Below are 12,641 nucleotides of genomic sequence, written 5' to 3'. Positions count from 1 at the left end.
AGTCAGAATTGAGACCCCTCATTGGTGGGAGCCATCACTGCTCCATCAGACATGGAATGAGGTTTGATTCCATGTAATTTTACTGAAATGACAGATACATCCAAATTATTTTTGGAGGATGTAACTGTATGTTAACTATCACTCTGTTTCTTTGCCTTTGGGGCCTCAGTCACTATCTATAAACTGGGGATTATAAAGCACTTACGTCATTCACTGTGGTATTTTGAAAATTAGAAATAACACAGTGTCAAGGAGAGAGTAAAGGCTTGAAGAAATGTTACCTGTCCTTATGATGGCGATGATTAATATTACTCTTCCTCTTCTCAGTAGTTACTTTTTAGTAAGATCCATCCGTTCCCAGGAGACAGCTGGGATTAAGAGGTGTTTATTCCCAGTTTTGGACACTAGTGTAGATGATTGAAATATTCCTTCCTATGCCATCACTTCAGCTTCACAGGCATAGCTGCTTTGCTCCTGAAACAGTCCTACATTAATGGCAACCCACTCCAGTACTCTTGCCTGGAAAATCCCGTGAATGGAGGAGCCTGGTAGGCTGCAGTCCATGGGGTCACTAGAGTCGGACACGACTGAGCGACTTCCCTTTCGCTTTTTCACTTTCATGCATTGGAGAAGGAAATGGCAACCCACTCCAGTGTTCTTGCCTGGAGAATCCCAGGGACGGGGGAGCCTGGTGAGCTGCCGTCTATGGGGTCACAGAGTCGGACACGACTGAAGCGACTTAGCAGCAGCAGCAGTGACCTTTTATCCTGTTCATTAGCACTTTCTGGATTTCCAGGGTTTGTTGCTCTTGTATCTAGGGTGAGAAACCTTCCTCCTCCCCATTTGCGTAATGACAGTCTCCTTTGGTTTACTGACCTTGGAGTTCTGTTAGACACCAGTCCCTTTACCCTTCCTATTGCCAGAGGTTACAAATTTAATTAGATGATGAAAACATGAACAGACTTGAGAAAAGGTCAGCGACTCAAAAATTTAAAGTGTCCATCAATAGAAATCCATACAAGTAAAGAGTTGAAGCCATTTAAGCTTGAAAACTTGGTTTAAAGCTGTGTGAGGATCACATGAGATGTTACGTAGCATTCAAGAGTGTTTGCACATCAGTGCTTGGCACTTTGTGGACTGCCACAAGGGATGTTATTGCTGATTAACATTATTGTTATGTCTTTGTCTTCTGTGGGGCCTTTATACTCATGCTGACTCATCCCATTTTAAAGGGAACAAAAAGAGAATTGAATAGGATCCAAAGGAAATCATTTAATGCAATTAAGTAGTTGGGAAATAGAACCCCCTGCTTCAAGAAAGAAAGATTAAATGATTTGAAGTTATTTAGAAGACAGAAGAGAAAGCTGAGTAAAATTTTAATAATAGTAATAAAGTCCCATTAATTTAGTGTCTGGTAGTTTCAATTTTGGACTGTTCAGAAGGGATCAGAATCAAGGAAAAAATTTGTTCAGCAATTAATGGTGTAAGCGTGATTGAGGATGCTGCTGAATACTTATTTTCTAGACATGATTTTAAGCAATTTACAAATATCAAGGTACAATCAATATGTCATCTAATTATGAACCTTTCTTGCATGGTCATTAAATTACTGTGTCTAGCACAGAGTGGGGATTCAGAAAGCTTTAAAGAATAAATTTCCTTTCAACTCTTACTGAGCAATCCAGATCATATATTCTCCAAATGCAACAATCATAGTAAGTTAGTTTTATAAAACTCCTTATAGTTTAGTCCCTCTCCCCAATTTAAGAAGATTTTCTGTATTTTCTTTTGTAAGGAGAAAAATAACATGGGCATGATTCTGAACAATCTATTGTTGTATCTACTTTTAGACTGTCTAAAGGAAAAAGAGCTTGAATTGAAGCAAGGAAGATGTTCCTCTGCTCATAGCCTTTGTTTGATTCAATAGATACATATCTAGTAATTTGCATGCCAGCATTTTATTAATTAATGCTTCCGTTTCTATAGGGAAGGAAATAATCATTTGACTAAGAACTCTTATCTAAAGTGATCAGTTCTTTTCTAAAGCAAAACTGAACTCTCAGGCTTAGTGATTAAAAAAGAAACCATCAATTCACTCAGCCTGGGCTTGAAATACACTCATGGTATCACAGCTGTTTGAGCTTGATTAGTTTCCTGAGCTAGTTCATAAATTGTCTAATGTATTAGTACATGTAAATTGCCTGGAAATATGGACTCAACATATATGGCTGCCATAGAGATGAAGATGATGGTGATGATGGCAGAAAATGTGGGAGGGAGGCAGGATGGAGGTAAAAGAGAAGGAAAGTAGTAGTTAGGGTGAAAGAAAGAGGAGGGGAAAAGAGAACCACTTCTCATATGTATGTTGCCTAATTCCAGAATCTTGACTATTTTTTGAGTGAATCACATTCACAGTTTAAGAATGCTCTAATTAACATCATAATGGTTAAGCACTGGAAGAGATAGCTACAGACATTATATACAACCATTTCTAGTAAATGTTAGAATAAGAGACGAGGACACAGCCTACCTAAAACGTCTTTTAGTTTCCTGTCTGCTGTTGCTAGACTGCTGCTGGTGCTTCTCTGTGTCTATTTTTAATAATGACCTGATATTCTAACAAGGAGTAGAATGCTCATTAATGGAGGAATGTATAAAGAGAAACCTAATTAATATGAATGAATCCTCATGTCAATATAATATAATAAATTTTACTAAGTAATACTAAATAGGGACAGAATTTAAAGCACTTAAGGAGTTAAGAAAGAAAATCTAAATGAAAAAAATTTATTGTTCATTAGCTGTGTACATCACTAATAGGGGTAGCTTGGTAGTTTGGTGTCCTATTCATGTGTGGTAACCTGTGCATTTATGTGCTAAGCAATATGGCATCCTTGCTTCTTTGGGCTGATTGACTAGTTCATCCCTCATTTAGGTACATCTTTCAACCTCTGCCTATGTATTACCTCCTTCAGACTATTGTCACAAGAATAGTTTTGCCTATTTTGGAACCAAATCCTGAAACAATTAAGTTCTGATTTGTTACCAGGTTTCAAGAGGTTAGCACTTAAATCATCTCAGTACAACAGATGCAATTATACTTTTCTTTAAAATGGCATAACTTGCTTTGTGTGCTGAGTCACTTCAGTCACCGACTCTTTGTGAACCCATGGACGGTAGCCCATGGCTACAGGCTTCTCTGTCCATGGAATTTTCCAGGCAAGAATACAGAAGTGGGTTGCTATTTTCCTTCTCCAGGGGATCTTCCCAACCCAGGAACTGAACCTGCATCTCTTAACGTCTCCTGCATCGGCAGGCAGGTTCGTTACCACTAGTACTACCTGAGAAGCCCTTGTGTTATATAATGTTACTTTAAAAACCAATGTTTATAAATTATATTTCTTTGATTATTGCTTCTATATGGCAGTATTTCCTTCCTTTGTTGAAACTGTTGATTCCCTGTGCATTTACATTATACAGAGAATTTTGGCTTTTATACCTGAGTAACTCTTTTTTAAATTTATTGACAAGGGAGATAAGAATGGGAATTGGCTACAGGTTTAGGAGAATGAGTAGCAGTAAAATAATCACAGGAAGGTGTGAAAATATGCTGCAGGTAACATTTAATTAACTAGGGCTTTTAGTCTGTAGTGATATACATTTATGTAATCATGTCCTTGTCATAACACTTGCCTTTGTTCATATACTAATTGATCTATAATTCACAAAGTGGGTCTGTGAGTCATCAGGGAAAATGAGCAAGTTGCTGCTGTGTGTACATGACATAGGCTTCCCTGGAGGCTCAGATGGTAAAGAATCCACCTGCAAATGCAGGAGACCTGGGTTCCACCCTTGGGTCGGGAAGGTCTCCTGAAGAAGGGAATGGCTACCCACTCCAGTATTCTTGCCTAGAGAATTCCACGGACAGAGGAGGTCAGCGGGCTACAGTCTGTGGGGGTCACAAAGATTTCGGACATGACTGAGTGACTAACACTTTGACCTTCAAACACGGCTTACTTATATAATCACTTTTTGCCCTTTTCTCCCCACATTATTAGATTTTGGACAATATTGTCATCATGTAATTGTGCCCAGTGGCACATTTGGACTGTGGTATACTCAGTGATTCTACTCTAGATCATCTAGATGCATTACACTGTGCTTACTATGGGTGCTTACTATGTACCACACATTCAACTCTGAGTTTTCCTAGTCCATATGATCTCCTCTACACAAGCACTCCAATTTCAGTACAGGAGAAGCAATGTATTAATATGATGAAGAATGAATTGCTGTATTTGGCAGTGCAAGAATCCAAGGAGATTAATGATCTCGCCTGCAGCTCTTGTCATACCTTCCCCCACTATCGAAAATTAAATGTCATGTATAACAACTCACTCTCCATTACTTAATTACATGTGGAAAATGTGTACTGTTAAAAACTCCTGGGGCTAAAGGAAGCCAAATGAAACTGAAACCCTTGGAAAGATTTAGTGCTAGCTGTCAAGCCCTACCGAGTGAAAGTGGACTCACCATGGGACCCACTTCACTGTATCCATTGAACACATGTCTTGTTTTCATAATTAAAAAATATGGTGTGGCCTGTTATCCTATAGTCTTGTCCCTAAAAGATGATATTGATTCGAAATTAACGTGAATGTCAAAGTCCATTTGAATAAGATCCTTATTGTGCTCTTGCTTCTTTATATCTAGTTTTGATAAATAGGAGGGAAAAAAGATTGTGGGATCAAGTATGAGTTTGACTTTCACAAGGAAACATTCGTGCATTTATTGCATAAGTATTTTCAGAGTGCCTACCTGTGCTGGTGCTGTGGAGTGACACAGAGAACACAATTTCTGCCCTAAGGATGGACACAGAGAGTAAAACAGTCTGGTGCTTTATCCAGCAGTGTAAGTGCCATGACACTATAGGGACATATAGTAGACACACCTAACCTGGTCTTTGTAGCCTGTGGGAAAGTATCACAGATAAAGATGTTTAAGCTCAGACTAGAAGGGAGGAACATAGCTGCGTATGTCATTTGATATGATTTCTGTAAATAAGCATTTTCTTATGCTCATGGGTCATTAAATGATGCAGTGCCCCTTTTCAAGTGCACAGTAAAACATCATCCATATATGACAAGGAGTTTTGAGGAAGACGCCTGTCATTAGCACTGAACTATGTTAGGAGTTGTAGGGGGTGGAGACTCTCCCGAAATTTCAAGGCTCTTCTGTCTCTCTGTTTAGTTGGACTGTATGATAGATCCATAGGTCTCTCAAATGCTCTGAAATCCTGACTCTTTCTTCAATACTTGTTTTCTGTACTATCAATTTTAAATAGTAATTTTAATTATTAATTTTTATTCATAAGTAGAATTTATAAGACTTTTAGTTCAAGAGCAAGGTGGAATTGGAGTGTTTTGTGTTTTGATCTTTTGTCAAAAGCATTGGAATTTATGTATCCAAATAAAAACCGTTCCCTTTGACAGATTGTGGTAACCTTGGGAAGTTGTGTACGTTTCATCTAGTTATCATTCCATTGGGTCATGCACTTCTGAAATCATCTTGAAAGCCTAAGACATACTCTTTTGAATATCTACAGTAGCCATAGATGTTTCCTCTTTCGAGGGTAGTTGTAGCTAGGTTGTCTGAAATAACCAGAAATTTTACATGAATTCAGGTGCATTTAGTCAATTAGGTAAAGTGCTTACCTAATTGACTAAATTCACTCACTCACTAAGTCACTTCAGTCGTGTCCGACTCTGTGTGACCCCATAGGTGGCAGCCTACCAGGCTCCCCCGTCCCTGGGATTCTCCAGGCAAGAACACTGGAGTGGGTTGCCATTTCCTTCTCCAATGCATGAAAGTGAAAAGTGAAAGTGAAGTCGCTCAGTCGTGTCCGACCCTCAGCGACCCCATGGACTGCAGCCTACCAGGCTCCTCTGTCCATGGGATTTTCCAGGCAAAAGTACTGGAGTGGGGTGCCATTGCCTTCTCCGAATTGACTAAATTAGGTAAGCACTAAATTAGGCAAGCCCATCTTTCTTATTTAACTACTTGTAAAGGATCTTTGAAAACCATTATTATTATTTCATGAATAGAAATTGCAAATTTTGTTCTTTATTGCTCCTATTTCTTAATACCAGCTTGTAGGAATTATGACTATATGTATTTCACTTTTAGCACTCAGAAACAACTAATTGTGATGGTCACAGAGATAATAGGGGTGTTTTTTCTTTGCACTTTTTTTGGGGCAATATTTTTACTTCTCTCACTGTAGAATGCCTGTTTCCTTTGGTAGATGCCCCTCCCTGAACACACATACACGCCCACAATGTATGTAATATGATGAAAGAGTAAAAATAGTAAATCTAGGTGGAATCTAAAGGAACCAGATCTTTCTCTCACTGACAAGGTGTCACCAGTGGGTGTACATGAGACCTAAGTTTGTGCAATATGATACCTTAGGCTTAGAACAGAAAGCAAGTAATTTGAGTGACTCTATATGTATGGTGTTTATTCATGGAATCACAGGCCTTGATCAAAGGTGCCTGCTGTGATTTCATTCTGCTTCCTGCTTCCTTGTCCTCTGGAGGTCTCTTAGTTCTCATTTGTTGTAAGTCTGATAATATAAGCCTGCCTATGTTCTGTGAGATCCCAACATCCCTCTAATAAATTACCTTTTGCTTTAGTTCAGTTCAGTCACTGTCGTGTCTAACTCTTTGTGACCTCATGGACTACAGCACGCCAGACTTCTCTGTCAATCACCAACTCCTGGAGTTTGCTCAAACTCACATCCATCAAGTCAGTGATGCCATCCAACCATCTCATCCTCTGGCATCCCCTTCTCCTCCTGCCTTCAATCTTTCCCAGCATCAGGGTGTTTTCCAACGAGTCAGTTCTTCACATCAGGTGGCCAAAGTATTGGAGCTTCAGCTTCAGCATCAGTTCTTCCAATGAATATTCAGGACTGATTTCCTTTAGGATTGATCAGTCTGATCTCCTTGCAACCCAAGGGACTCTCAACAGTCTTCTCCAACCCCACAGTTCAAAGGCATCAATTCTTTGGTTCTAAGCTTTTTTTATGGTCTAACTCTCACATCTATACACGACTACTGGAAAAACCATAGCTTTGACTATGCTGACTTTTGTCTCTGCAAACTGATGTCTCTGCTTTTTTGTATGCTGTCTAGGTTGGTCATAGCTCTTCTTCCAAGGTGCAAGCATCTTTTAATTTCATGATTGCAGTTACCATCTGCAGTGATTTTGAAGCCCAGCAAAATGAAGACTGTTACTGTTTCCATTGTTTCCCCATCTATTTGCCATGATAGGGCAGTGATAGGGCTGGATGCCATGACCTTAGTTTTTTGAATGTTGAGTTTTCACTCTCCTCTTTCCCTTCCATCAAGAGGCTCTTTAGTTCCTCTTCGCTTTCTGCTGTAAGGGTGGTGTCATCTCCTTATCTGAGCTTAAGTTGGCCTAAATTACTTTTTATTGCTTGCTGCCAAAGCGTCCTAATAAATAGGAAGGATGATAAAATTAGAGCTCTCTGAACAAGTCATGAGCAACCAGTGCAAGTTCCCTCTGCTCATATGCATGTCCCATGTTGGCTTTTAGCCATGATCCTGAGAAGGTATTATCCTTCAGACATCCTTAGCAGAACCACAAGACCTCTAAACAAGTCCCTACTGGGGATTCCCAGTATGACAAGTTTCCACTGCTACTGGCTTTTGAAATGAGATTACCACGATGATTTCAGAGAAATCAAGCAGGATTTTACTCAGATTTATACTTGGTAGGAAGAGTCACCTTTTATAGTTCATGGCCTTACGGTGAGGACTGGATGTCTGAACGACATTCAGGCTGTTCCTGACAGGATCAAGAGAAGAATGGCTGTGAGTATCTACTGTACTATCTTTAGAAAGAGTCTCTATGAGAAACCTGATAGGCTGTCATTTATCCCATCCAGTCCTAAAGCTCCCTATGTTAACTCTCCCACCAACCTGCACTGTGAGATATTTTGAGTCAACTTTTCCTCTGTACAATTGGCAATCATTATTTAGAACTTGCCTGGGGCCACCTTTGCAAACTGTGGGCCTAGATGCTGAGTTACTCCCAGCAGCCCTCATTAGTGCCTGACATTGTTTGGAATGCCAAGGAAATAGAGGTCATAATTCCACTGTCAGTGGACATTTATTTCAGATTCAGCATGGTCAGCTATTTTGGTGGTTTCTTCCAGTTGGGAATTAGAAACTATTTAGTGTGTTCATATAGTTAGAAATGTCTCCTGGAATCTTTTCAGAAAGGAGTTTTGCTCCCACTGAGATGTAATGATTTGCTTTGTTTTACATGTTACTTCTGGTTTATTTGCATAGAACTTTCCTGGATCAATGTTAGTTTATTGTCATGTTTCAATTAATACAGCAAATATAGATTTTACTTTTTCTGTCCTCAAGTATCTCCCATCACTATTTTTAGTACAGGCAGAAAAAAAATTACCTAGGCCTGTTTAGTTGTGTTCGTACGTTCCTCATTTATGCAGCTTTGTGTGTATATGCACCTAAGCAGTGTGCGAGGCTCCAGATTGTAGTAGTGATCATTCCATATAGAACAGGTTGCACAAAATTAAATCAGCTTGCTTGGGAATCCAGGTTGAATTCAGGCACATAGCTTCTACTTTTGATATAATCCTATTTTGTTGACATGAAATAAGATTCTACGGGTTTAGTGAAAATGAATTTCAAAGAGGCAAGACCAGATCTGTTCTGAAGACAAAATGATTTTAAGTGATAATGTAATTCAAATGTATTCTCATCACACTTGTACTTTTTTGTCTTAGTCAATTTTTTAAATTGTGATAAAATATGCATAACATAAAATCCACCTTATTAACCATTTTTAAGTGTACAATTAAGTAGCATTAAGTATATTCATATTATTGTACAACCATCACCACCATCTATCTACAAAACAGTTTACACCCACCTTGCAAAACTGAAAATCCATACCCATTGACAAGTAACACCCCATTCTCTCCTTTCCCTCACCTCCTGGCAACTATCTTTCTGCTTTCTGAATTTAACTACACTGGATACCTTATAAAAGTGGACACATACAGTATTTATCCTTTTGCTACCGGCTTATTTCACTCATCACAATGTTTTCAAGATTCATCCATGTTGCAGCATACATCAGAATTGTCTTCCTTTTTAAAAACTGAATGATGTTCCATTGTGTGTTTATCCATTCATCTGTTGAGAAACAATTGGGTTGCTTCTACTTTTTAACTATTGTGAATAATGGTACTATGAACATGAGTGTACAGATGTCTGTTTGAGACTCTATTCTCAATTCTTTCCCATATATATCCAGAAGTGGAATTGCTGAATTATGTGATAATTCTATTTTTAATTTTTTGAGGAACTACTGTATTTCTCATAGCAACTGCACCATACTACATTCCTACTGACTGTAGGTAAGGGTTCCAGTTTCTGTACAACCTCACCAACTCTTACTATTTTCTTTCTTTTTTTTGATAGTAGTTTGGTATGACTATTGGGTATGACTTCTTCTTTGGAGAGATATCTTTTCAAGTCATTGCCTGTCTTTTAGTCAGGTTGTTTTGTTGGTGAGTTTAGGAATTCTTTTATGTATTCTGGATATTAACTCATCATCAGATATATAATTTGCAAAAGTTTTCTCTCATTCCATAGATTCTTTTTCACTCTGTTGATCCACTGAGTTTTTCATGTTAATGTAGTCCAATTTATCTATTTGCTATTGCTTGGGCTTTTGGTGTCAGATCCAAGATATTGCATCATTGCCAAATCCAGTGTCATGAATTTCCCCATGTTTTCTTGTAACAGTTTTATAATTTTAGCTCTTATGTTTAGGTCTTTGATCCATTTTGGGTTAATTTTTGTATATGCTATAGGGGAATAATCCAACTTCATTCTTTTGCATGTGAATATCCAGGTTTCCCTGTACCATTTGTTGAAAAGATCATCCATTCTCCCATTGAATAATCCCGGCGCCCTTGTTGGAATCATTTGACCCTACATTGAGGATTTATTTCAGGGCTTCCTATTGTATTCCATTGGTTTATGCGTTTGTTCTTAAGCCAGTACTACACTGTTTTGATTACTATAGCATTGTAGTATATTGTGAAATTAGGAAGGGTGAGACCTCCAACTTTGTTCTTCTTTTTTAAGATTGTTTTGGCTATTCCATATACATTTTAGGATGGAACACACTTTTACTTTTAAAAGAGAAAAATGGCTCCTTGGAGATATCTCAGTTCAGTTCAGTTCAGTTCAGTCGCTCAGTCGTGTCCGACTCTTTGCGACCCCATGAATCGCAGCACGCCAGGCCTCCCTGTCCATCACCAGCTCCCGGAGTTTACCCAGACTCACATCCATCGAGTCAGTGATGCCATCCAGCCATCTCATCCTCTGTCGTCCCCTTCTCCTCCTGCCCCCAATCCCTCCCAGCATCAGGGTCTTTTCCAATGAGTCAGCTCTTCTCATGAGGTGGCCAAAGTACTGGAGTTTCAGCTTTAGCATCATTCCTTCTAAAGAAATCCCAGGGCTGATCTCCTTCAGAATGGACTGGTTGGATCTCAGACCCTAATAAATTGAAAATCGTGGAATTCTACAAACACATGCAGACACATACAGCTCATTACATCAGATGTCTTTTTTTCATCATTCAGAAAATTTTGTCATAGGCTCAGTGTCTTTTCCTGAAGGATAAATACATTCTTTTCATATCTCATTAATCTTTCATTTAACTACAATTTGTAGCATTCTTTTAGAGCTTATGTTAGAGAGAGAATCTCATATTTAATCCTAAGGCATTAGTCAATGATTGCTGGATTGATGCTTCAAATAGCATGTTATTGAAATCTCTTACTACAATTTAATTATGATTACAACTTTGAGGGATAAGATATAAACATAAAGGGTTTTATCAACAAATCTCTGTATATGACATGTGTATACTTAGAAGAACAGAAAAAAGTTGCTGAGAAAACTCATGTAAGCAGTTTAGAAATTCAGAGGAGAGAGAGATTACTGTTGTAGAAGTGGATACAGCAAGAGCTAGTTAATGCTACCTGAGAATATTTATATAGGAAAAAAAAAGTCCAAACCGCATGAACAAATTTAAGTATTTATTGAGTACCTGCTTCTGCTGCTGCTAAGTCGCTTCAGTTGTGTCCAACTCTGTGCGACCCCATAGACAGCAGCCCACCAGGCTCCCCCATCCCTGGGATTCTCCAGGCAAGAACACTGGAGTGGGTTGCCATTTCCTTCTCCAAAGCATGAAAGTGAAAGTGAAGTCTCTCAGTCGTGTCCGACTCTTCGTGACCCCATGGACTGCAGCCTACAAGGCTCCTCCGTCCGTAGGATTTTCCAGGCAAGAGCACTGGAGTGGGGTGCCATCGCCTTTTCCATTTTGAGTACCTACTGTATCTCAAATACTATATAAGACATGCACATATATAACTATACATCAAGCAAAACAAGCACCAAAAGAGGGAACTGTATGCTTTGGGTTATTCACAGTGTGTTTGCAGGCTTGAAAACCCCTTGCACAGAGGGGTTTTCACAGTTGAGAAGGGAGTGATTTGGATTGACTGAGACCAGAGAAAGCAGAACAAGGAAACCAGCAGTGACACTGTTGTTAACGTGAAAAGTACTTGAATTAGAATGGTGACATAGGATCAGAAGAAAAGCAGAGAAAAGGAATGAAATCTTGAGAATGAATCCTTCAGACTTGATAATTTCTTTGGGTATAAGGGTTGATGGTTGAATGAATTAAGAGTAACTGAGAACTTTGCTCCTGGATGAAAGAATCTGAGACTTAAAATTTATATCCTAAAACATTGAATGTAAACTATTGTTACTATGAGATAAGGTTCAAACACGGGGTCAGGAAGATCCCCTGGAGAAGGAAATGACAACCCACTCCAAGATTCTTTTCCTGGGAAATCCTGTGGACGGAGGAGCCTGGCAGGCTACAGTCCATGGGGTTGCAAAGAGCTGGACATGAGTTAGTGACTAAACAAGAACAACAACATTGTTACTATGCTTTAGTGTTATGATATATTATCTCTTAATTCTATTAGAATATATTATCCTAATTTTATAGATTAAGAAGTAAGATTTTTAAAAAGTTGCTTAGTATATTGTTTATGTCTTACTGATAGAACTGAAGATAGAACTGTACATTTACCTAGGTGTCCTTAGGACTGGATTTCTTTCCAGAATAGCACCTCGTTGTCTTACACTACAGATAATCCTGAATTCATTTTTTAACTGGGATATAATGTCTACTCAGTGCAATAGATTTTAAGTGTTCAATTTGTTGGGTTTTGATAATATAAAATATATGCCTGTGTGGCCATCACCCAAAACAAAAATATAAGAAAGTCATTCACCTGGCAAGTTTCCTGGTGCTCCTTTCCAGTTAGTTCCTCCCCCCAGAACAAACACTTCTGATTTCTGTCACCAAAGATTAGTTTTAACTTTTCTTGAGCTTCACGAAAAAAAAAATCAAACAGCATCTATTATTTTGTGTCTGGTTTCTTTCATTTTATATAATTTTTAAAAGATTTACCCTTGTTGTCATGTATATCA

The 12,641-nt window shown here is 38.6% G+C and overlaps 1 protein-coding gene across 4 annotated transcripts in view; it reads left to right on the top strand.

The window, feature by feature from the left end:
* PATJ (PATJ crumbs cell polarity complex component) overlaps positions 1 to 12,641 on the top strand; it is a 387,741-nt gene that overhangs the window by 240,808 nt on the left and 134,292 nt on the right. The gene's annotated exons all lie outside the window — the stretch shown is intronic.

The sequence above is a fragment of the Bos mutus genome, chromosome 3 (assembly GCF_027580195.1).
Source record: "Bos mutus isolate GX-2022 chromosome 3, NWIPB_WYAK_1.1, whole genome shotgun sequence".
Classification (NCBI taxonomy): domain Eukaryota; kingdom Metazoa; phylum Chordata; class Mammalia; order Artiodactyla; family Bovidae; genus Bos; species Bos mutus.
This window is presented reverse-complemented; position numbering and strand designations above follow the sequence as displayed.